Source organism: Spea bombifrons, chromosome 7, assembly GCF_027358695.1.
Source record: "Spea bombifrons isolate aSpeBom1 chromosome 7, aSpeBom1.2.pri, whole genome shotgun sequence".
In the NCBI taxonomy this organism is placed as follows: Eukaryota; Metazoa; Chordata; class Amphibia; order Anura; family Pelobatidae; genus Spea; species Spea bombifrons.
Genome location: NC_071093.1, coordinates 44,113,675 through 44,138,368, shown reverse-complemented (window position 1 = coordinate 44,138,368; position 24,694 = coordinate 44,113,675).

Below are 24,694 nucleotides of genomic sequence, written 5' to 3'. Positions count from 1 at the left end.
AGGTTTTCCAATTCTCCGACAAGGTACCGGGAAACTCCAGAGATTCATTAAGAGGTTTCCCTAGTAACGAGTCAATACTCACAACTCAATATCCAGCGTTTCTCGCGATCCGGCGGGGAGAGGCATTCACTTTTAATAAAAATACTCATTAAACGCGCTCATACATATTAAAAGAGCGAGGCAACCCCTGCGCGCCACTTCAAAAGCCCGTGATGTCATTCCGTTACCGAACCCCCCCCCCCAAAAAAACACATTTTACAGAAATGCAGGGAATCCAAAAAAATAAAAAATATTGTTCTCGTGCCTTCGAGGAAAAAAAAAAATCAGTTATCCCACTTCTCACACCAAATAATCAAACATCTGAATATTTATTTCAAATCTCCTTCTGCTAAAGAGGAAATAAATATGTTCCATTCTTGACGTTTTAACCATTTCTACTATAGCCTAACAGGTCCCACTCGGTTTTACTTTACTGGGAGGGTGGCAGATGAGTGGAACAGCCTCCCAGCGGAAGTGGTAGAGGGTAATACAGTGAGGGGATTTAAACATACATGGGATAGGCATATGGCTACTGAATATAAGTGAAGACCAAGGGCTTTTTTGCTTGATTGTCACATCATGGGGGGGGGTACTGAGAGTTACCGGTACGAAAAACCCCAAAACATCACCCGCAAAAAAAACCGCTGCAACTTCCACCAAAGCGAAACGAACAGGAAACTAGATCGCGCTTCCAATCGGCTTCCCCCAGCACTAAGCCTGAGCTGAACCTCTCCCGCCAGACACAAAGTAACAAGCACTTCAGTAATTACAAATTTAGGATTATTATCCAGAGCCGTTAACTCCTTCCGCTGCTTTGAAAATCCCGTGGGGGGGGGAAGCCTGATGATGCAGAACCGCAACTCCTATTATCCTCATAAAAAAAAGCCATAGCGGACTGTAGAGAGGAGGCTAGCTGAACATGAGACCGAAACGAAGCGGCAGAAGCCCGCATAGCCATTGTGGACGCCAAAACGCCTATGATGGGAGTTGGATGGCTGGCTAAGCGTCATGGGAGTTTAGAAACTGGCTCAGTGCCACGGTGCCGGCAGCTGGAAGGGCAGAAGTTGCCTCTCCCTGATTATGCCCTTGAATTATCGTAATGAACGGCGCAGAATCAGGTCACGCTGGGACTGACGTATTCAGCCAGGAAGACGAGATAATGGGGCATATTTATTATTTATTATGATTTAATATTTCATTCTTTTTTTTTTTTTCTTGCGGTTTATTTAACAACAAGCCGGAGAGTCTGATTGGATATTGCCTATAAACATAATATCCGTCTAAATCTTACTAAAAAGGGATTATTCTGCGCATGGTACGGTAAAAAAAAAGCAGAAGTCGGGCCAATATCCTAAAGAAATTAGGCCATTATTATATTAGGCGTTATGGTGTTGTTATGGCAACTGCACTGCTTTTAGCTCTTTGCACCCGAATCCCCACAAGGGTCAATTCTGACAACCGACTTATCTTTTCCCTTTGCAGAAAACAGCAAAGAGTGTGTGACATCACATGGGGATTTTAACAACATTATCTGGGTGGCAGCATGATGTCATAATACGTGCTGCCTTATATGGGCAGTCGAAACTGTAGCGGAAAATCCAGGACTGTCGGCTGGTATGAATTTAAAAAAGGTTGGAAGATGCCCATAGGCACAGCAGCTGCTACATCCTTATCAGAACACGTATAAAATTACCGGTATTTTACAGAAATATCACCAAAAAAAAGTGATGAAATAGGTCAATTTGCATGCAAGAGAGGCTAAAAATATTAACGGAAAATATGAAATAAAATGAATTAAAAAAAACTCCCAAGGTTTGGTATTTTACATAAAAAAAACACAGGAGTTTAGTGAAAAGTCCATCATGCATACGCGGTGTTTTTTACAGTCGTATAATTAATTGGAAGGAGGGGGAAAAAATGCGATTTCTTGGATTTGAACAGGAAAGGGCAAAAAGTCAAGCGAAAATATACGCTCATCATTCATCAAAACAGAGCTTAGCCGGGATTACGGGGGAAATGTATTAATAGCAGCAAATGGGATATTTTTTTATTATTTAATGTTAAAACATACATACTCCAGCTGGAGGTGGAAGTGAACTGCGCGGGCCACAATTTAAACATTACATTCTGTTTGGGGAAAAAATAGAGTTCTCAAGGTAAAAGTTTCATAGGGACACAAATAGGAAGTCTGTATATAAAAAAAGGCATTTTTTTCTTGGTTTCTGGTACCGTGATGTGATGAATGTATTTAAAGCTGCCGTTCCACCTACACTCTTGAATTTTAATGCTTTTAGAACATCATTCCCAGCTCTTCTGAATGCCCAAATATTTTGAAGTTCATGATTTGTGCGGGAACGCGTAATTGTCATCTGACAAGCACTGATAGGTTGTTGCCATACAAGCTAAAAAAAAAAGGTTTGAAAATATTAAAGAAAATATTACCTTTCTGCTAAGGTTTATTGGCGTGGCGGGTGACGGCACTTTTAAAGGGACAGTAAATCTGCCCAAAAAACTAAAGCAAGTATCTGATGTCATCTGACAGCCAAGCAGCCAATCAGTGGCAAGAACACGCAATTTTTTTAGGTTTTGTATTAAAAATCTGTGCAGCAACCGCACTTTTCTAAACTGTGATGTGGTTTTAATACAGATTACAGAAGAAAGTTGTATTTCCTCTAGCAAATGCAATGTTAGAATGTTTTGTTTAGAATGCTTTGATTAGAATGTTTGGAAATGCTTTTTTATTTAGAATGCTCTGGTTTAGAATGTTCATTTGGAAACATTTTTGTTTAGAATGTTTTGCTTAGAATATTTGTAAAAATATATGTTTTTGGTTTAGAATGTTCATTTGGAAAAGTATTTTTATTTAGAGTGTTTTGGTTTAGAATGTTCATTTGGAAAAGTATTTTTATTTAGAGTGTTTTTGGTTTAGAATGTTCATTGGGAAAAGTATTTTTATTTAGAGTGTTTTGGTTTAGAATGTTCATTGGGAAATGTATTTTTATTTAGAGTGTTTTGGTTTAGAATGTTCATTTTGGAAATGAATTTTTATTTAGAGTGTTTTGGTTTAGAGTGTTCATTTGGAAAAGTATTTGTATTTAGAATGTTTTGCTTAGAATGTTTGTAAATGTATTTTTTTAGAGTGTTTTGGTTTAGAAAGTTCATTTTGGAAATGAATTTTTATTTAGAGCGTTGTGGTTTAGAATGTTCATTTGGAAAAGGATTTGTATTTAGAATGTTTGCTTAGAATGTTCATTAGGAAACATTTTTGTTTAGAGTGTTCGTTTGGAAGTGTATTTTTACCTTGTGTAAGAAGAATGCAGCTTCTTGCAAACAATCAAGGTGCGTTCCCGATGGGTTTAGAAACACAACACCTTATTGTGTAAGATCCACAGCTGGGCCGTCCGAAGGGACCCAAATAACAGCAAGGGGAGTTTTTCCATTAAGCCGCGACGTTATTGCAGGGAAATCGGAGGGATTTTCCGCCGGCTGAGCTACTAATTGGCATTAACTTTCTCTCTCGTTAAAGCAATCATTACAAACCCCGGAATAGAGTGTCCGTATAAAAACAAACCCGGAAAATCAATGTTGTTTTGGAAAGTTCAAAAACTCTCCCGAGTACCGAGACAAATTTTTTTTGTTTAAAGAAGCGATAAATTTGAATAGCTTTGCCCAATAATAATAATAATAATAATAATAATTAATAATAATGATACCGGAAATGGCTCGCAGATTGGAGATCCATCGCAAGACCTAATGAGAAATGGAGTCTGAATCCATTTAAATATGAAACCATCGCCATATGGATCATCCGGTGTTCCAGATTCAATCAAATCTGGAGATTTACAGGAAAAGCATAAGATCCGACTCCCCGGGGTCTGAGCCGATGGGGGTATCAGAAGAAGACCCCGGGCAGAGAATACACGAGTATGATGTCATATAGACTAAAAACCATATAAGCTCTTTGACATTGCCAATATACCCCACTGGGTGGTAACTAAGACTTTTAATTAGCTATGTGCCCCCAGAAGTAGGTTTGTGAATAAAGTTATGGCCCTTGGCAGGAAACCGGGCCACTCAATCACTTTCTTAATAAGGATCCTGGCAGCGGCATTGTTTAATATGTTGGATGGCCGTCATACGCAAACGCCGCACTTAACGTCCCGTCCTGCCAAGAACACCCGCTAGTGACAGCCGGGAAGGTCTGGATTAACTCGTTCAGTGGCAGACGAGCATGCGCGTTGGCTGACCTTGGGGATCGCGGCGCGGGCACCCGTGAAAACCGCTGGGCAAAAAAAATGTGTCGGGCCCACAATAACTACGCTGCATTGTATCCACATAAACATACATTGTATCCATGCGTTAAAATATAAATCTTTGCTCAATGGCGTCGGTGACTTCTATACCTAATCACACGGGGGGGGCGCCGCGGATCAATAAGCGGAATAGGCAGCCGCTAAATTAAACATTCCACAGCAGCGCCACCGATTGTTAAAGGGTTAAACTCTGCGCGCCCCCTGCTAGGCGCGCTCTCGCGTTGGCGAACGTATCAGCCATTTTTCCGGGACACCTTTATATATCACATGTGTCTGACCAGCAGGTGTAAAGTGCTGCCCCCTGCAGGAAGTATAAACTCACGGGAGGGAATCAGTTATGATGTCATACTCTGGCACTCTTACGGCGCTTACCCCCCCCGACCTGGCAGTAAAGGGGTTAATGCATACAGTTAACCGTAACCAGGAAAAAAAAAAGTGTATAAAAGGGGCCGGATCGCCTTTTTCGCCCCGTCGCTGGCAACACGGGGAATCTTTTTGCGAGGGGGGGGGTGAAAAAAAAAAAGAAAAAGTTTCCCGAAAAACTATTTTTCCATATATATATATATATATCCGTCAGCAAGAAAAGTAGCAGTCCCAGCTGCCGGACCGACGGACGATTCCACACAGGTGTAAAGCGCGACGTTTCGGAGAGAGCGCACCTGCCGCGGCCGCGAAGCACGTACTTTCGTGAAATAGCCCTTCAGACGTTTAACGCCTGCCTGTTTTTTTCTTTTCTTTCATTGTTAATCTATAACCTCAGGTACGTGAAACACTCCTGACCACGGGGGCCGTGCCCCTTCACAATAAAGCCCGCTGCTCGCCGAAAGCTATTTTGGGAATTATAACAGGCTTCGGAACGGAACGCCGCGGCGACGCCAATGGTTTCATTTTCACGCTCGCTCTAGAAATATATAATCAGGGGCCGGCACGAGCGGTCAAAGAAGAGGTAATTTTCACTGTTTCTTATAAAACTTAACCGAAATGTTAGAGGACCCCCCCCAAAGGAATACGAGGACCTCCGATCCAGCAAATGCCCTACTTTGTGCTCTATTGCGGGGTATTTGTGTAACTGAGGGGGGCATTTAGAAGAAGAATAATGGGGTTTATTTACCCTGTTTAATTTATAAAGCCGTTCCCTGCTGTTTCTATACACATTATCGGGGGTTTTAGGGCCGTAGAACCCTGCGATCCCCTCATACCCAGCAAACATTCTGACCTCCTAGAAAAGAGGGGCATCCGGGGAGGAAAAAAGGACATTTAAAGGGAAAAAACACCCCCCCCTCCGTTACAAGGTCTGTTACGACAGAGACACCTTAGCTACAGCTGGAAAATATTTGAGTGCCGTCTGTCTAAATAACGCTAAATATACTCCCCGCAGTAAAAGGAGGCGTTAATCCTCTACCCCTCGCTGCCGATTGGCCGCATATTAAAATCCGCAATAAAGGACAATTCATATTTCCAGATTTACATAAAATTTAACGCCGTTTACGAGTGGGAAGACAAATGAGGATGATACGATGTAACAGTAATGTTTCACCGTAGTTAATATGATATAATATTCTTTCCTGGTGAATCCTAACAGTAGAGCGCGCTTGGAACCGCTCCGCGTAGAAGTAATGTACGGATTTATTTATTTTTTATTCGCACGGGCGCCGGTTTTCATAAAATTTGAGGTTTCTGACGCAGTTTTTTTTTTTATGATAAAACTCCCCATGTGGATGAATCAGCAACGCTTACTTTTTTTTTAGGTCACTTTAATAAATCTCTCGGCAGTCGTACTGTGTTAAGCAGTGAAGCTGCAGCTCTCCGGTTGTCCTCTGCTCTCTTATGCTCGTATACAAGACATCTCACAGCTGCCCCTCTCCTCTAGAATGTCCGAGCCCCGACGTATACGATCCTCTCATTGTCTCCGGTCCCTTAAGACCCACTTCTTCAGGGAAGCCGATCAAACAACTTATTAACTTCGCTCTTCTCCCCTACCCTTGCCTCACTTTTCCCAGCCTCACTCCTGCTGCCAGGCACTATATAGATAAATGAAGCAATAAGAACAGAAATATTGAATCTGCCGGCAGATCGGCCCCATTCGGCCCCCGTCTAGTTGGCCCGTTGGTCTCGTCTTAGATTCAGGAGCCGTATGTCTATCCCATGCATGTTTAAATCCCCTCACTGTATCACCCTCTACCACCTCTGCTGGGAGGCTGTTCCACTTATCTACCATCCCCACCACAAAGTCCAAGAGAGTGATATTCATATAAAAAAATAGAAAATGAGAGGTGGATATACAGGGGTTTATCCACTAAACTGTTTGCAGGGGAGTCATGGTTTCAACCGACTTTATAAAGGGTGATCTTTTTCTAGAAGTAGGACTTAAAGGTCTCCATGCCAGCTGAACTATGCATTATACAGGGTCGGCTCAGCCCTTCTTACAGCAGAAATAATAATATACATATATATATATTTACAAACTTTTTTATTGAATATCAACTGCCCCGAGGTGTAAACCCCCCCCAGCCAGACCAGGGGTACATTGAGGATCACCATCTGCATTTGTCATGTTTCGATGTGACGCGCAGTTAAGTCAGTGATGCCCATCAGTCTCGGAGGCCAGCGACAGTCCCGATGCGGTGTTTGTTGAGACACAAACATTCATCACCCGATATAAAGTTTAAACGCCTGTTGCAAGTTGTTTAAAGGGCTTTTATCTGCATCGATAAATCACCCCAATCGCTCGGCCCCCGGGGGCACTGTCAGCGAGAGCCGCGCCGAGCGCAAACTATCAGAGCGTTTCAAAGCTGAGGGACAGATCACGGCGTATGTGAGAGACAGCACGGGAGCGCGGCTCGGCATCTCCTCACTGAATGATAACCCGCTGCGTGCCTCCCAAGTGTCTCTGTTTACTTTGGCCAGTCCCTCTTTGTATCGCAAATTCCTGTGCCCCCTTTTCCTCCTCTGTTACCCCTTTTTCTTCCTCTGATACCCCTTTTTCCTCCCCTGTTGCCCCTCTTTTCTAGGAGGTGAGAATGTTTGCTGGGTATGAGGGTATCGCAGGGTTCTACTGCCCTAAAAGCCCCGATAATGTGTATAGAAACAGCAGGAAACGGCTTTATAAACCCAAAAGTGTTACTTTGAGGAATGTTTAATTTAAGTATGGATAAATAATAATATAAGAGTCAGGAGGGAGTACAGTATGGCACCACTGGGGGCGACTAAAAGAGAGATCGCCAATCGGCCCAGCCGGCCCATTAACACTACGGAGCACCGTGGCAAGTCAGCACAGTCTCCATGGTTTCCATTCTACAGGCGCTGCTCATGTGGCGCCCCACGATATGACATCATATCTGATGGCCAGCGGTAAGGACGTCTGCGCGGAGGGGCGTGGCTGGTGGTTATCCCTGGCTCCGGCTACTCGGAGTCCTTTGTTTTCAGGATGTGGGTGGGTCTACTGACATCGGTGGGCGGCCCAGGAAAAATAATAAAGGCAGTGGGTGGGGAATGGGGCGTGTCTCATCAACCCAGGAGATTCTCCGTGGCGACATGAGGACCCAGAGGAGCGGCGCAGGAGGGGTGCTAGTGGTGCTGCCCTGGGTTAGGCCCAGGTTAGGGCCTAAAATAAATACGCCAGCCATGGCTATGTTTGTCAACTGCGTGGTGCAAATCAGCAGGTTGCCCTCCACCAGCAGACATCGCACGTGATGGCCGCACGTTATGGTCGCACGTTATGGTCACACGTGATGGCCGCACGTGATGGCCGCACGTTATGGTCGCACGTTATGGTCACACGTGATGGCCGCACGTGATGGCCGCACGTTATGGTCGCACGTGATGGCCGCACGTTATGGTCGCACGTGATGGCCGCACGTTATGGTCGCACGTGATGGCCGCACGTTATGGTCGCACGTGATGGTCGCACGTGATGGTCGCACGTGATGGCCGCACGTTATGGTCACACGTGATGGTCGCATGTGACGGTTGTCGGTCGCACGCTCATTCACGCTCACACTGATAAGGAGGTTTGAATTAAAAGGGAATCCCGATAAAAAGAAAACACACCGCACCGTTCATGGAGTGAAAGATAAAGACGTCCGTATTCCGGCATTAACACGAACCAGATGCTGATTAAAGCTGGGCTCGCTTTGATAGACGGCAAACGGATCCACTTCTAAAAGAGTCCCCCTCGGCAGAGAGATCTCCTGGGTAGACGGGACAGTCCCAATTAAACCCGTCATGGGGTAGCTGGTTAGGGCTCAGGAGTTTTGCCTCAATCTCAGGGTGAAAGGGCAGATTCTCAGGGTCACACCATCTGGAACTAACTCCCCCCCCCCATGATCATATATAAAACTCCCAATTGGTGCTTTTGCTCCCAGTATGTTATGGTTGATATCCCTGCTTGAATGCGGGTGACTGAATTAAGTGTATCTTTAAATAACGACAAGTCAAGGTCTCCATGAAACCAGTATTAGAGCCATTTGGGTCACACACTCTAAGCCATTAAAGGGTTAGCTCATTTAGAAAGTTCCCAACTGATATCCCTGCTTGAATACAGGTGAGTCCACAAGTCAATATATAATATAGAGAAATATACTGTTTTGAATATGACCATCAGGACAAAGTCCCCTTGGAGACAGGGTTTTTTCTTTATCTGCATCTTGCTGTCCAAAGCGCGGCCCCCTCTCAGACTAACGCGTGCCCGTCCCGTCCGCGCAGCTGCCTCTGTCTTCCTACTTTGAAATCGGATATTTCCTCTCTTACAGAGGCTACGTTTTACGAGTCCTCTTCTCTACCAAATGCCAGCTGAGTATGCCGCCACAGTCACTAGCAGGTGACACCAAATCCCTTTTCATTCTGTCAAACACAATGTGTGGCATCGGAAGGCGGGGAGGAAGAATGCTTTTCTTTGCCTTCTATGAATTGTCTTTTTTTTTTAAAGAGTTCTTACTGAAAATCGACACTTTTATTTTCTGGCTGCCTGGGGGAAGAGGTTTCATGCTGCACAGCCACTACTTCCTGAGCAGAAACAAAAATGCACTGATCTGCATTAGCCGGTGCAACAATAAAATGTGTCCCCTGCTTAGCAAACATATTCATTAAAAAAAGGCCCCGGTATAACACACCCTGCATTTCATTTATCATTATGTAACGAAATGGGCAAACACCAGTGATCTGATCTCCATGGGTTGACAGGCCCGGCTGTCGTTGGTCTCGTCTTAGATTCAGGAGCCGTATGTCTATCCCATGCATGTTTAAATCCCCTCACTGAATTACCCTCTACCACTTCTGCTGGGTGGTTGTTCACCCTATCTACTACCCTCTCACAACGTAAAAAAAATCTTATCTCTGAGAATCACAAGCTATTGGCAGTATATTTATAAATTAGCTATGGGAAGAATGAAACAATTGCATGTTGCATGGCTGAGTATGGGGAAGCGTGTGGCACGTACGCAGCTATCTGTGTGCCACGTCACTGCCACCTACAATTGGACTTAGTGAGAATCTACCCCCCCCCCGCGCTTCCCGGCATGGCTCGGGCTGAGATTCACACCTTGGGTTCACACGTAGCGAGAACAGGATGGGGAAACAGGATCTCACGTGCTCCAGAAAGACAGTGGGATCTTTGCATGCGATGCCTGACTCCGAAGAGCCTATCAATCACAGGCAGCGCTTCCTGGGTTTCATGAAAACAGACAAGCAGACGATCTATCCGTGTGTATAACAAACTATCCACCAGACACCAGTTATATACAATCCCCGTGTGCTCCATCCACTAAACCCAGTCCGCGGCTAAAACCGCCAACCCCCGGCACTCCAGCTAATCCGGACTACAACTCCCATCCAACTCAGCTCTCCTTATAGCCAAACTCTGCAAACCCAAAGATCCATTAGTCTCCTTTATCACCACGTGAGATCACTTAAGAAATGACTCCTGCAGGTGCAGACCACAACTCTCATGAATCTCAGCCTGCACTGCCACTGCCTCCATATCTCTTATCCGAATTGTGTGCTTGATGAGCACCATAGGATCTGTAGTCTATAATATGGCAACGCAGGAACTTCTACTGCTGAGGACTGCAATTCCCATTATTCCAAGCCAACCTTACTACTGAACGTCGCTCACTTTAGCTGTAGCGCCACTTCTGTTAACCCCTTCAAGGCAGCTTGGTTAGCACAGGGCCTTCTGCCCTCCCAAGGCCATACATGGGGAGGAAATCTAGCCATAATATATAATAATATCCTGTAGATGGTACTGCGCGGATCCTGCTTTTTGTCAAGATGAAAAAGTGGCATAATTAGGAATGTAATTATAAGGACCTTTTCCCCCAACCCTCCTAAATCAGCCATCACCGTAACAAGAGAAAGGTAGATTCGCTCTTTTATGACCTCGTTATGATTTTGGGAATTATTATCCGTGCTAATGCTTTAAATCTGTAATATATATATTATTATTTGATGAATAATATAAGCAAACAATCTAATCATAATATAATAATAATAATAATTAGGAAAAAAAACTTAAAAAAAAACCAAATCATACAATAACTCAGAATTCGTACACAGTGGTCCATGAAATAACAGAGTGTAAGGGGTTAAATAAGATCACGCATTCCAAATGATTTTTTTGTATCATTTTTTTCAAAAGCGCCATCTTTCTGCATCCATATTTAATAAAAGAAAAAGAAAAAAAAAAACGTAGGGAGAAAAAAGCAGATTAAATTGCGCGTGTACAACGCCAGCAAGTCATCATTTTCCTTATGTAACCAGCAATTAACCCATGAATGTTTAAATGCCAACAAAACGTAGATGGAACAGCCAGGCAGTGAATGAGTTAAACACGTGAGAAAGGAAACAATAAATAAATGTAATGAGATAAAAAGTATTTTGCTACTTTTTGCAGAGAAGGGGGTACTTTTTTTGGCAAAAAAACAACTGTACGACCTTCTATTTCTATTATTTTTATTTATTTCGTAAAAACAAAGCCAAAAACCTAAATATTTCCGAAAAAACATCAAAACACGTCTATGAAAGGCAGACTTACTCATAATTTTACACGTTTTTTTTTTTTTTTTTTTTAACCTTTTGCGGACTCGACGGACAATCAAATCATTATTCTTTATTCTGTCTGGCATCTAATGGGTTAACGCGTAGAAACAGGCAGGGGGGGGAAAGGCAATTTTCCTTTCTGCGCTACAGGGATGAGCTATTTTCTTTAAAAGGACTAAAGCGTCTGAAAATTGTTTGCGTGAGTGAAAAACGGTGCTAATACAGGCAAACGGCATGCATAATGTATGTGTCCCCAGGTTAAAGGGGAGTTCTGGTTTACCCCATTAACCTCTTCAACGCCAGGGTGTTAAATATTCCATTGCAAGAGAATGCGTGGTACAGGCCCCTGGCGCTTGGGGGGTTAAATCGTACCGGATGACGCACACCAAGAAACTATGGTAAGGTAACCGATACACATCATGGGAACTTCAGCCAGGGCCATAAGCCAAAAAACCAGAAACATTATACAAGGCAAAAGAAAATGGAACAATTATCACAATTTAGGTTAAAAATATATATATTTTTTCTCAATATTTTATATCCTTCGTGGATAATTTAGTTTTAAAAAGGATCAGAACTATACATTTTTCTAGCAACCAAACCTCAAATGTGTACAAAATACTGTGGACAAAACCAGTGGACAAAACCAGCAGCCACCTCAACAGACCCGTCCGGTATCTTTTGGGCTCAATGATCTGCGTCTACACAACTCTAAGCGATAACACAACCCGCGCCAAGGCCACAACTCAAAGACGGTTCCACGTCCACTCAACTACAACACATAATATCCACAAAAAAAACCAAAAAACTTGTTCAAGGAAGCCCACCAACTTCAAGCAACTCAAGAGAACATCATCCAACCTCTCCAGGTCCTCTTCCCTGCATGAGAGGAGAGAGGACCTTGGAAGTGACGTCTTGGTATCCACCAATAATGGAAAGGATATGGGTTACAAACCAGTTTGAGACACCAGCTACGGGGACGAGTGGTCTGCTTGAGACAGAAGAACACGGTGGGAGCCAGTGCTGGATAGGGGACCTGTTCTCCTTCTTCCGAGCCCAGCCCTTGGCCTCGACCTCTGCCAGAAGAACCTCCAGAGCCCAAACTTCCCACAGCTGATTTTTCTGCGCTTCCACCATCTTCCTCCTCACCGGGATCCCCAGCCTGTGGCATGGGTGGTATGGGGACCCGGATGTCATCTCCATCCAGCGGCTGGAAGGTCTCTCTTCTCTCGCCATCAGTCATGATAGCACACGGCACCTGAGAAGGTGAACAACAAAAAAAAAAGAGGAGATGGTGTGATTATGGGGTGCAGGAGGAGCACCCTACAAGGTGTCCCAAAGTAGGGACCTGAAAAGCAGGTGGAACACGGAGAGCTGGGGCTTTTAGGAAATAAAGAAGACTCGCGGAGAGGGAGATCCTAGGAAGAGATGAGGCAATAATGAAATAAATAACTATTTAGACAGAGAATGCTGGGGAATGGTCCTAGACAGATCGGAGAAGTAGAATAGCTAGAAGAAGAACCGAAAAGGGGGGGTAGAGGAAGTAAAAGAAAAGAATAATGAGAACAGAAGAGAGAAGAAAGGAGGAAAGACTCGGAATGGAAGACTCACCAAAGCATCGAAATCAGGAAAAAAATATAAGTTAAGACGGGCAAGGTGAGCAAAGGGTGCCATGGTGGGTGATTCCAAAGATAAGCATGATCGTTCCGCTCCTGCCTTACAACACGGCATGACACATTCACACTTTTACATGTATGTAGCTTTCCATTATTCCTCCCCACAGTAAATTACAAGCACATAATTAACGAGCAACATAACGCTAAGCCGGCCTAACGAGAAAAGAAAAACATAAATTAGCAGCCTGCGCTCCCTCGCCGGGGAAAAAGTAAAGCCGATTCTTTTGTCTACCAGCCGGCACTCCCTAATATTCGATCGTTGGCGTTTTGTGGGGGGCTCCACGGTTCCACAGGGGCAGATTTAAGGTGGCGTGGGGGAGGGGAAGGGGGGCTTGGGTGATGGACCACTTAGCAGTTCTTCTCCAAGGCAGCTAAAGGGTTAACCCCCCCAAAAAAGTAGCCAGCGATCCGTGATGGATAATACGATATCCCCGGTGCCCATTATAACGTCCGCATGCACGCGGGGTAATAATATCAGATTTTTTGTAAAAAAAAATTAAAAAAGAAATAATAATTAAAAATATATTCTTAATATCCACAAAAATATATAAAGAATGGTATTAGCCGCCCCCACGGGGGCTAATTAGATAATAAGTAATGAGTATGTTACCCTCTCCTGCCCCCCCATGCATGGTGCAGTTATATAATGACCCTATAGCGGAGATATTTTGTGTAGAAGAACAGGATTTACAGACTATGCACACAATATATACAGTTTACATACAGTATATATACATTACGCACCTTTTGGGGGTTTTTTTTTGCTTTCACCCCTGACACTTTCTTTAAGGGTAAAAAAAAAAAAAAAAAAAAAAAAAAAGATTCTTTTTGCCCGAGTGTTGAAGCGGAATCTTTTTTTTTTTTTTTTGGAGAAAAGTAAGAAGAAAAAAAAAATAAAAAAATAAAAAAAAAATCCTGAAAGCTCGGAGAGGAGGAAATTGTTTCCTTATGTTTCTCGCAAAGAATACCATTTGTGAGCGGTTAAAATAAGTTGAGTGGAATCCCTTATAGAACCCCTTACCCCTTCCAAGTCCCTGCTGGGTGGAGAGAGAAAATCTTAAGAAAGAAAAAAAAACAACATATATATTTTTATATTATACTGTTAATAAATAAAATAATTCATATTTTAAAATAATATTATTTTTTAAAGGTGGGTTTTTTTCGGGGGGGGGGGATGTTTAAGACACCCCACTAAAGCCCCTGGTGCTGGGTTAGGTTATATTCCAAATAAGAAGAAAAAGTTTAACTCTTTAAGTGCCACAGAGGTAAGAAAATATTTTTTTTAATTCTTTCCTCTCCATCTGGCAGCTGTTTTTTATTTTGATTTTTTACTAAAAAAAACAGGAAAATGTGGCTCGGCTTTGATCTTTTTGGCAACATTTTTAGGCATTCTTGGTAGTCACCACAATTACCAAAATGACCAAAATATATTGGGTGACCCTTACTCCCCCCCACACACACACACACCAACCCTTTTCCACTTGTGAGGTCACACCAACCCCCCCACACACACACATGTCACTCCTGCCCTACATATAGGATGCTCTCCCTTTAATGCCCCCCACAGATGTGCCCAGATGCCCCTTACCTCGATTTAACGGATTCCTGGCTTCCCAAAAGCATAGCTCACCCCCCAGTTTGCATGAACCCCAGAGAGTAACAATGAAAGGACTGGTGATGGGGTGAAATAATTTCCCAAAAGATCCAGAGCTTATAAATCCAGTGGCTCCAGGGGTATCAGGTGTGGTTTTGTGGGCTGGCTCTGATGCACAATCCTAGCCTGATGCCTCCATCATCTGCCTCCCTCTTAATTTGGGGTCTCAAAGGCTCTCCTCTTATCCAGGTGAGGAGGAGCAGCTGGTGCCAGGATGATCCCCCCCCACACTCCAATTCTGTGTCCTCCTCCTGTGGGGGTGAGATGGGGGTCTCTCTGAGTTGAGTCTCTTTAAAGGGAAGAAGCCTCCACTCCTCTGCTCAGCTGAGTCCTAACAGTGCGAGCAGCAAACTTCTGATGTACCAGCAGGGAGGGGGAGAGCAAAACTAGGAATGAGAGAGAGGGAGGGAGGGAGGAGGGAAGCCAGGAGAGGGGGTAGGAGGAAGGAGGAGAGGAGGAGGGAGGGAGGAGAGCTGGGAGCTGAAAGGATGCTGGAGGTGTGGAGAGCAGGTTTATGGTCTGGGGTGCCACTCCTTGGCCCTGGCATGGGGTAAAAAGAAAGCCACCCCTTGGCCACAGGTCCTGCTAGCATCTGGCAGCCCAGCTGAGGACTTCAGGTCTCATCATTCACAGCCAGCATTCTCAATGGGGGTTTTTTTTTGTCTTTGGAGCTTGAGATAGTTAACCCCTGGCACTACCAGCCGCTGTGGACTACAACTCTCATCATGTACAGCCAGCTTTTGGAGCGGGCCGCCTTCCCACAGGAGACGCGCAAGCACTTAATTGTCCCCTAGGACTGCAAGTCCCATCATGCACAGTCAGCCTTTGGAGCGAGGAGACAAAGAAGGCACATCCCTAGCAACCGGGCTTCTGCTAGCTTTCTCTGATCAGTAATGAGCGCCAGCAGGCGTTTGGCACAATGGCAGAAGTAGTCCACGGCATCCGGGGTGCCGGAGGCTACCGATCTCTGTCGGCTGGCACCGGCCCCCGGATGTGCAGGGGGCCGCACCTTTTCCTCCCACCTGCCAGGGCTCAGGTGCACACATGTGGTCCCATAACTACCCCCTTAAGGAACCTGGCATGTGGGGATTGTCGATGGCGCGGATATTCTCATTATATAGGGCACCCTCTTAGATCTGATTGAATTAGGTAGTATTTACAGGCATCTGGGTCGCGGAATGGAGGGTACAGACACGCGCCAACCGCACGGTGCCACATTTGAGGATTTGCAGTTTCAGCGAAGGCTGCTGGATCCGGATTCTAGAATTCTTTTGTTCTCAGGGCAGACCGGCGGATTCCTGAGCCACGATTGGGCGTGTTGGAAGAAACATCGCTGCCCGGCTCTTTCTCCACCAATCAGATTGGAGCAGAATCACCTGGGGACGTTTAAAGTACCCTTAAAAAAAATAACCCCCCCCCCGTGTTCCCTGTCTCGTTAAATGCCTCCTCACGGACTTGTTACTAAACGCTGCGACCCCACGACAGCTTCATCAAAAGACACCTCTTCCGATATAATCGGCGGCAGCCGTCCCTTTTACCCAACAGGGGCATCAACCCCCAACAGGGGCATCAAACCCCAACAGGGGCATCAAACCCAACACAGCCCCTGGCATTCAAGAGTTAACGAAATGTGCAATTAATGTATTTCAGCGATGGTGGGAAAGGTGGATCCGCCGGGGAGCGGACTAATCCTTTATCCCAAATCCTGTATGTTACAGATCTATACATAAAATATAGGCGAGGAGAAAGAGAGAGATAAAGGGAGATGGAGAGAAAAAAGAGAGAGAGATAAAGAGAGACAGAAGAGATAGAGAGAAAAAAAAACAGAGCGATAAAAAGAGAGAGAGAGAGAGAGATAAAGAGAGACAGAGAGAAAAAAGACACGGAGACAAAGAGAGAGAAAAAAGATAGAAAGTGAGAGAGGAAAAACAGAGATAAAGGAGAGAGAAAAAAGAGAGATAAAGAGAGAGAAACATTTAAATACGTCAAGGGATTTTACAAAGTAAAAGGAGAGAAGTTACAACAAGAGACCGGAATCTAACGCTAGAGGATCAGAGACTGAGATGGAACGGAAGGAAATTTTACTTTACTGAGAGGGTGGTAGATACGTTGAACAGCCTCCCAGCAGAAGTGGTAGAGGCTGATACGGTGAAGGAATTTAAAGACGTATGGGATGGTTTTATTACTTAAAGTGTGCAGCGGCCAAATCAAACAGAAAAAATACTTATTTGAGTGAAATTGAGTTTTTGGGCCTGGGGTCCGGGGCGAGTGCAGACGAGAGGCCGAGGTTTGAGTTAATTCTTCGCCCGGCATCTGCAGAACTCATTAACGGCTCGCAGACAGAACAGCGCGAGACGTAACAGAGGCAGCCTTATACCCGCTCCTAACATTAACCCCATCACCGCTGGACCGGCGGGGCAAGCAGGGGGCTTCATTGCCTTCACAAAGCTGATGTGAATCATTGGGGGGGCCACGGGCAGCTCGTTCCGGCCCGCTATATACCGTATATATATATACATAGATGCGTTTTGCCGTATACAAATTGGGCCGCATTCATGTAAACATCTGGGAGAGAAGATTAAAGGAGCCGGAGCATGTGCTGGGAGGCGGATTAAGCCGGCTGGCTCCGTTGCGTTAAATCAATGAGAAGGGAAAATTCTCTGCTTAACTCCCATTGGCTGATTAGTGTTCTAATTCAGAACTCCGATATGCAAATAAACGCACTTCCCGTCGCACGCAGAACCCATCCGCTCCGTCTTTGAGATTAAGGATATCGTTCATCGCTTGGATTTCCTTTACTTTAATGACAGGGCGGTGGATAAGTGGAACAGCCTCCCAGCAGGAATGGTAGAGGCTAATACAGCGAGGGGATTTAAACATGCATGGGAAAAACCGTGAACTAGAAGGGCCAAATGGGGCCGAGCTGCTGGCAAATTCTATGTCTCACAAACTCGCCCGGAGGTTCGGCTTGTAGATGTTCTACTGGAGGCAGCCAATCGGAGATGGTGTGGGTTCCCCTCTTATTTCTTATTGGTTAGATGATGTTTTAATTTCCTGTTCCATTTATAATTTACCCATCAATTTGGTCTTCGATGTTATGAAAAATGGACACGTTTGGCCGAAACACAAGCCTCGCGAGTCACCTTGAAAGCTGATCCTCTGTACAACGAGCTCTAATACGCTCATTGTACTATATATATATATAATGCCGTATCGCTGTACTAAAAGTATGGAATGTAAGGAAGTTTTACTTTACGGAAAAAAAGGTTGATAAGCGGAACAGCCTCCAGGCAGAGGTGGCAGGGGTTAATAGAGTGAGGGGGATTTATACATGCATGGGATAGGCATGTGGCTCCTGAATCAAGGGCGTGACCAATTCTGTGTACTGCTCTACAGTATAGGTTGGTGCCCCGTACCCATCGGATGTGGCCACGTGAGGCGTATCCATGCGCAAGAATCCTTCCAGGAGAGAGAATTCCGTTTCTTCCGAGACTCCGGCACATATTTTGGCCTCGATCCAGAATATTAAAGATAAACACGGCTGATTTTAGCTGGAGGTCGCTCCTCATTCACAATGTATACAAAAGAGGCTGTAACCTGATACCAAGTCGGTGAATGAATGCACAGATATATACATATTATATATGTGTGTGTATACCAGACCGCCGAGCCCTGCGCCAACTACACATTCTTAGAATGAATACAGATATTACGATGGCAGAGGGCGCTGGAAATACGCGGACGAGACGGAACGTTAAAAATGTCTTTATTCATTCATTTCTCTTTAAATGATCTTCTCGTTCTACTTAAATAACAAAATAAATAAATATACATAAAAAATTAAAATATATACATTTATTTGGGATTTATTATCGTGACAATAATATGAATTATTCAAATCTTATCAACAACTTTATTTAAAAAAAGTAAAACAAATCTATATGTATCCGATGTTCTCATGATTTTGATTCTTTTTTTTTTTTTTTTGCATTTTTTCCCCAAAAAAACAATTTTAAATGATATTTTGAAATGTATGTGGGAGAGTTCATTATGTTATATAAATCCCCGCTGGTCGGTTTATTTTATTCAATTTTGTCCATAAAAAAAAGATAATCGGTGATTTCCGTGGGAATTCTCCAGGTTGGACCCGGAGTCTCCAAGTTTCACCTAAAGCCTCCGGGTCTCTTTTTTCTTTCTCTAGACAGGAGGGGGTGGGGTTTGGCTGCTCCCCACCCACCTCTCCTCCTACTCCCCACCCACCTCTCCTCCTACTCCCAACTCAATGCATGGCTAGCTCCACCTCCATGCCCAGATAGCCCTACCTCCATTGGCAAATATCCCCACCTCCACATGCATCTAAACCCCGCCCCGTGGGATCTTTCTAAATGAGCTGCCCCTGAGACTCTTGAAATATTAACCCTTTAATAGCCCATCCTGAAGATTCTGCATAGCGTCTCATGAAATCTGTTACCCAAATAGCTCTAGTGCTGGCCCTCATGGAAATTATTATTGTTTAAAGGTACACTTAATTGAGTCACCTGCATTCAAGCAGGGATATCCACCCTAACATCCTGGGAGCAAAAGCACCAACTGGGGGTCTTATATCTGAGTGGGGGGGAGAATAGGAAGGAGTCGACCCCCAGAATCAGCTCCTTCACAAAATACATTTTATCCTTTTCGTTGCCCAGGAACCTGCCGGCCTCGTGAAAAAAATATTAATTAAAAAAATATTCCCAAATTAAATTTAAAAAATTTGACCGGTTTGCCCAGGAATCAGCTCGCCGTCGTAATTTGGCTTCTGTTTAAAGAAGAGCTTTATGGGTAAATTTGGGCTGTAAACGCTTGTATTTGTGCAAATTGCTAATTATTACAAATGTCTGCCGTTTCTGCTGTTCTGCGTCTGCCTCTTGTTTAGTTAGGAATTTCACATTTAATTCGGGCAATCGGCCGCCGTATGGACGAAGCATTTAAGGACCGGACAATTCTAATTATCTTCATCGCCCGAGACGCGTGCCGAGCAGATTGGATCCCTTCTCGGAGAATCCCATTCCCAAGGAGACGGAAATCAATCGAAGCGGCGATGAGTAAAACCCCCACTGAAGGCCTATAACTCACTGCCGGAATTCCGGAACCTACTAATGATTTTTTTTTATATTATTGTATATTTTAGTATAAATTTAGAATCAAATGTTGTGCTTTTTTAAAAATATATTTAAATTTACCAAATTTTTTATAACCTAATAGGGATTTTTTTTATTATTTTTTTGTATAATTTTTAAATAAAACGTGCCTGCAATTTAACTAATTTTTTTAGATATGCTATTAAATTTATTAAAAATCCTGTTTGTTTTTTTTTTTTGCTTAATTATAATATTTTTAGTATATTTTTTGAGAGAAATGTTGTATCTGCAATTTAACTTTTTTTTAAAAAATATGCCATTAAATTTATTAAACATTCTGTAACCTATTAGAGATTTTTTTTAAAGTATTTTCGTATACAATTTAACATTAAAAAAAAAAAAAGCCTTTAAATTTACAAAACATTCTGTGATCTACTAGGGGTATTTTTTGTTTAATTATAGTAATTTTAGTAGCTTTTTCCATTGAAATGTTGTGCCTGCAATTTAATTGTTTTTTTGTTGTTTTTTTAGATATGCAATTAACCGTTTGAGAGTAAGATTTGTGACTGAGACATTGTAAGCCAATTGCATTAAAACCGTGTTTAAAAGAGAGAAATATAGAATGTTTTAGAACTCTATGTTTTTGTATATATGTATAGCGCCACATAGTGTAGGAAACAGAATAAAAGTGTTTGATAAATATTCTGGGATTTAGGTCAATACAGGTGAATAGGATATTTTACTTTACTGAGAGGGTAGTAGATAAAGGGAGCAGCCTCCCAGCAGAAGTGGTAGAGGGTAATACAGTGATGGATTGTAAACATGCATGGGATAGACATACGGCTCCTGAATCTAAGACGAGACCAACGACTGATTAAGGTTTGAGTCTTTACAGCAGGAGAAACTAGACAGGGGGGCCGGATAGGGGCCGATCTGCTGGCAGATTCTAGTCTTCTATAGAATCTCTTTGAACAATTCACCGATGTTATTAAGGCTGTACCATCTCATACCTCCCGTGTCTCCCTGTTTAGTTTGGCAAGTCTGTCTGTGGGCACCAAACCCCTGACTCCCCCTTTTTCCTCCCCCCTGATGCCCCTCTTTTCTAGGAGGTCAGAATGTTTGCTGGGTATGAGGGTATCGCAGGGTTCTACGGCCCTAAAAGCCCCGATAATGTGTATAGAAACAGCAGGGAGCGGCTTTGTAAAATGCATTGGGTTGGAACAGAGGTAAATGGAGCAGACAGGGATGTTCTGGAAATCAAATATTCTGAAAAAGGGCTACAAAAAGCCAATAAAACGCATTAAAACGCTAACGTTTCCAGTCTATAAAACTATAGATATCTTTGTGCAGCAGTTGTGCATCGAAAGCTAATGATCCTTCTTCGAATGCCCTCGTATAAATCACCGCAAGATCCATCAGCGACGTCTTGTAGGTCCATCTGATGCGCTCTTTACTCTTATTACCTGGAAAAAAAACATGTAACATAGCAAACATTCCTTAAAATACTTTATTTTATATATAAATATATATATAAATGTATTAAGCGCTAACATATTCAGTAGCGCTGTACAATATAAATACAAACAGGGGTTGAGGACTCGGCCCGTGAGCTGCCATCTTGCTTAATGACACGTTTATACAAATAGTGTCAGAATTTGTGGAAATTTGTGTAATCCGTGACAAAACAGGAAAATGCATTATATTTCATTTATTTTTGTATATTTTTTTAGGATTTTGGCACTCTATACCATGTCATGGCCACGAGTGGCTACCTCGGTTCTATCGCCTGACCTGGAATGATCGATGAATTTGGGAAAAGTGTGCCAGAAATTAGAGATTATAGAATTTATCCCTAAAAAATTAAATAAAAAATAAAATAATGGGGCTCTGGTACTACTTTAGACATTTTCATATTGAAAATGTTGCAATTTTATCCGTAAACTGTAGCCACCAACTCAACTCTTCTTGGAAATGTCGGTTGACCCAGTATTGGGTTTCTCGATGTTTTCTGTTTCTGTAAACGAAGAATAATCCGGACGAACGTCTTTCGTAAGAATAACCTTCTAAATGGCATTGATCGGGGATCCCGCGACCTTGCATGGAATGCAAATGATCATAATCAATACGTTCTAATTTTGACGGACAGAAAATGATTACATTGCTACAAATGTAATAGATACAAATGCAACAATTTTTATAAATTGGGGAATTTGAAGTATATAGGAGTGGGACAAATTGATTCTAGATTTGTATTCTATTCTAATCATGAAAAGTAGTGCGTTTGGAGATAGAAAATCCATGATGTCATGCGTAGTGATTATTTATTAAAGAATTATGAATTCTGGGAACCTTTGGTGAATGCGAATTGTAAGTAGATTTTAAAAAATCCATTTGGATTAATAACACAGGTTGTGGATTCCAATTAAGATTTTTGCCTCGAAGAAACAAGGTTGGTGACCCTAAAACTAGGCTGGTCACAGAATATTATTGATTGGGTCTTCCATGCGTGTCCAGGGCCTATCAGGCTGTAATAATGTAGATTCTCATGTATGTTACAGTCGAAAGGCTAATATATTCAGCTACATTTATTGGCTTATTTATTTCAAAAAGTCCATTCTGGCTCAAATATCTCACCCATTCTAGATATTTATTCTTCTAGTCACATCCGACCTTTAAAACCAGGCGCCAACGAGTTCTTGAAACATATTTTAGAATATTGATTATATTATTACGATTATATTATTATTATTATTAATTGAAATATAATTATTAAATTTATGCCTAGATTTTTTTTTTTAATTTTTAAGTTGCTGTTCGGGGATGAATTTAATGTTTTTTGTATTTAAAAATGAAATAAATAAAATGTAATCAATACATTTTTAATTTAAAAAATACAGGAAAATCACCCGAAGAACGCGTGAAAAGGGGTCAAGGACAATGGTTTTTTATGGTGATAACTATAACGCAACTCCTGCAGCAATTTTTAGAATGTATCAGACATTTCCCTTTAATTTGATTGATAAATATGTTCCATATTGTAATTTTTTAAAAAAAATAATCTGTTTTTTTTTCTTAATTTCTTAAAAAAATATTTTTTGTTTATGTTTTCCAATTAAAAAAGCCACAATACACGTTCAAAACCCAAACCGTATTGTAACAACCTTACAGCCAATAGGAAATCAGGTTCTAACATATAGCCCAGCCAATGAGCTGCTCACTGTTTTTTTTATTGTTATATATATAATTTATGCAAACGTGTTAAAAAAAAACAGAGTTTCGGAAATCATAAAGAATGATAAATCATAAAGAATCATAAAGTGAATAATCAAATATTATTATTTTGTAACTGCTGGTAACTTGTACATTTAACAGCTTTTTGGGAAATGTACAGCGGGTGGAATGTTAACCCCTTGTATGCCATGGGTTTTGAATAATATGTTTTTTTTTCTTTTTTTCTTTTTTTTTTATTTATTTTTTTTGTATCTGCTCATCCATCTGGAGTCTCTGAGTGCCACTTATACACCGGTAACGTCAATATTTACCTTTATTTAATTAGTCTATTCAATACATAAAGCATGCGTAGCCAATTAGAGAACAGGTTCAGCTTAACAAAAAAAACCACAACTAGTTAATATAGAAATAATTTCCTCCTTTTCTGTAGATACTTAATCACTACCTGGTTACCTGTAATAAATGATTTGAAATTCTCGGAATCCGACAATTAAATGCGTACAGAGTAATTAACTGTTTTGTATTTTTCTCACTTCGCTTGTATGTTTTTTGATATTTCAAATATTTGTCCTTTAAAAATTGTAAAAGAAATAATTTTTTAAAGATGCTTTTTTTAAAAGTACTCATCGCCGCGACTCCATATGCAAATTGATTATTTTCCTTTGAAGCAGCTCATTTCCAAATGGAACAGCATATTTATGGAACGAGAGAAAAAGAGCAAGGACACAAAAAAAAAATTATAAAATAATAAATTCACAATATAATAATAAATATAATAATAAATTGTTTTTGTTGTTTTTTTGTCCTGATGTAAAGATTTGGCTTTGATTCTGTCGTCACTATAGAGAATAATTGCCTAAAAATTAATTAACTAAAACCCCTGACTCAAATCTGATATTCTATTGGTTCTAAACAGGAAACAGGAAGATCCTTCTTCCCCCTGTTTGATTCATAGGCACTTCCACAGATCCAAGTTATGATGTCATCATAACCCGTGTCTACGTTCCAAGCAGTGACCCAATGGAGAGCCTTGGAAAAAAAGATATTTGGAAACAGGAAGATCCTTCTTCTCCCCGTTCGATTCATAGGCACCTCCTCAGATCCAAGTAATGATGTCATAACCCGTGTCTACGTTCCAAGCAGTGACCCAATGGGGAGCATTGGAAAAGAGATATTTTACTGATAAGGTTTGACGTTCCAATGTTTCATCTCTTAAGTCAAGCAGCCACCATTATGAAAAGCACAATAAGGAGGAGGTCTCACCTCTCCTACCCTAGGCCACCAAGAGAAGAAAAGCAGTCATGGGGGGGGGGGGTAACCGCGATTTATAGAGCTTGGAGCTTAGTTTCTGCCTCAACCCTCTGTCATCATAACTCGGGAAAGCTTAAAGGAAGATTCAGTAAGCCATGCTCATGTCCGGAGTCCTAAGTTTGCCACTCTATCCCTTGATACTTCCCCTTCAACTCGTAGAGCACCAGATGCTCTTGCAACAGTCATCGATGTCATGCAAAGAATGTGGCACGTTCTTCTGTTCCAGTCCCGTTGTTTCAGGTTTAATATCACCACTTGTTTCGAGGAATGCCTACGCAGGAGGAGGCCACACTCGACCAATTAACCAGGAGGCTG